Genomic DNA, 2,662 nt, shown 5'->3' with positions numbered 1-2,662 from the left:
TCCTGCGCTTCTTACCAGGCACACATTATCCCTGAAACCTGCTGTGTACAAAGTCAAGTGTACACGAGTTTGGTCAAGCCAGAGTGTGGTGGTGTGAAGAATAAAAACAATGTCATTTATTTAAAAGATACTGAGAGTTCCGAAAGTGTTTATTATTGAAGCAAGTGTGAAGAAGTAGTTCTCAGCCAGACCGACTAGGGTTTAATCGGTTTCTCTCTAGCATCGGGTCTGTGATGAAAACTGAAAGGAGTGCAGAAACTGATTTGGTTGGTTAGAATTTCAGTACTGTGGAGAGACTAGAAAGCTGTGGCCTAGAGGTGAATTACCTTGGGCTATCTTCTAACCCTCCGGAGCAGCCATTTCTTGTCCACTTCTGTGTCAGAACTAACTTCTCATGACAAAATACAAAACCTTTGAGAATCTATTGATTGATTTGGCAGGCAACTAGCTTCTACCAAGTCAAAAGTAAAGGATGCCAACAGATAGCATCTTGAGCTTATGGGAAAGCTTTCTCCATAATGATGTACTTGACTCTTAATGTACCAATCAATGTATTAATGTATTTTAAAGCTTGCCTTGGTTTATAACATTCTGTTCTGTAAAACTATAAAAATTTTGTGAAACTGCTTCCATATTGGAACATAAGATTTGGAATAACCTCAACCTTTGTTTCCAGGCTATGATGACTTAAAATACCTCCAGAATTTAAAAAAAAAAAAAAAAAAAAAACCTTACTCTTATTTTCTTTAAGATAAGAGTTGTGTTCTTTTGCTTCTTGCTCTGTTTGTTTGTTTTGCATCAACAGGTCAAATCCACTTTGGTTGAAAGCCAGATCAACTACAGAGTCAAATAGGCCTTTCCTGCCTTCTCTCATTCCATCTCTCCAGCATCAGGATAGATGGGCTAGTCGGTATGCCCTTGAATGTGTGCATAGAGTTCAGCAGGACTTCAGAATCTAGAGCTGGAGCCCCTGCACAACACCTAACTGTGTAACTATGTGATTCTGGTCATGTCAGTATCTCCAGGTCTATTTTCTCATTTGGAGAAAGGGGTAGTAATTGTACTAATCTTAGGGGTTTGATGAAGATTGAAGGAAATGACTGAGCCAGGTTGAACCCGTTGGAGTGGCCAGTAGTAGCCATACTACAACCTAGGAGTTATCAATCCTTGCCTTTCCACCTAGGAATTCAGACCTTTCTGTCAGCTTATATGGCCCTTCTCTTCAGTCACAGTTGACCTGGATCACTTTGCTATATCCTTCAGCAGCTGGGTAAAAGGACCCCTCCTCAGTATTCCCATTATGCCTGGATATACACTTGTGGTACCAGTATGGTCTTTAGAACATTGCATTGTCTGATTGGCTCTACCTTTCAGAGAGTCACAGATCCAGTCCAGCTGCCTCTCTGTGCTTTACTACCCTGTAAGTCCTTCAGATGAAAGAACCAGAATAATCTTTAGGGTTTTTTTTTTTAGGGTAAGTTAATGTTACTTTTTTCTTTCTGAGGGAATATAAAAGGTAGTTGAGGCAAGGTTTCATCTCTTACTGTAGCCTAAGCTGGGTGTGATCTTCCTGGACGCATACATGCACGATCTGTGACATCCATCACAGATTTTCCCTATTATATTTTGGGTCACTAATGGCCATTTTCCTTTATAGTCCAGTGGCATGGCCTCCTTCATGTTTCCTGCCAAGAAGCCCCTTACTTCCTGTGGTGGTTTGAATGAGAATGGATCTAATTCTCATATATTTGAATATTTGGTCCCAAATTAGTGAAACTGGAAGGATCAGGAGGTATGGCCTTGTTGGAGGCCCCAGGGGTAGGATTGGAGGTTTCTTAAGCCTACCCATTCCCACTTGGGTGTCTCATGCATGTGGATCAGCTGTAAGCTTTCAGCTTGGTTCCTGTGCTATTCCTGCCAGCTGCCATGCAGATCATGCGATAATCTTCTGGAACCATGAGCCTCAACTTAAATTCTTTCTTCTAGCCTTGGGTGCTGGTGATACACTTTTAATCCCAGCATTTGGGAGGCAGGTGTAGATGGTTCTTTAAGAGTTTGGACCAGCCTGGTCTACAAAGTATTCTAGGACAGCAAAAGCTGTTATACAGAGACACCCTGTTTTGAAAAACCAAATAAACAAAAATAAAACAAATTCTTTTACAAATTGTTTTCGTCATGTGTTTCGTCACGGCAAAAGAAAAAATCACTAAGACATTTGCTAATTCCCTTTTCTGTTTGTTTTTCTCACTTGGTTTATATAAAAAACCCCAAGATAGATATAACTACCCTTATTTTACATATGCAAAAATAGACCCAGTCTTCTAAGAACGTCCCTAAAAAAACCCACTCAAAAACCCTGCTACAACCCCCCTGTCAATTCCTGATTTCTGTTTATTGGGCTTCTCTTCTAGAATCAAGGGCATAAAGACAAACGGTTTATCTTTCTTCACTCCAATACCTCCAAAGACCAACCTGGCCTATGTTTTTCATTCCAGGAGCTACCAAAATAATGAATGAAAGTTTAGAATCAGTCTTGCCTGCTAAATTCCAGTTTCCTGAGAGTTGAGTCAGCTCTGTGTCAATTGCCCAACAAACAAATATTTGTTGAGCTAAGTCATCAAAGGAGGAGCAGTACCCCAGAATAAACTGACCCAACAGTTAA

This window comes from Micromys minutus (assembly GCF_963924665.1).
Source record: "Micromys minutus genome assembly, chromosome: 2".
NCBI classification, from domain to species: domain Eukaryota; kingdom Metazoa; phylum Chordata; class Mammalia; order Rodentia; family Muridae; genus Micromys; species Micromys minutus.
Note: the sequence above shows the minus strand (reverse complement) of the source record.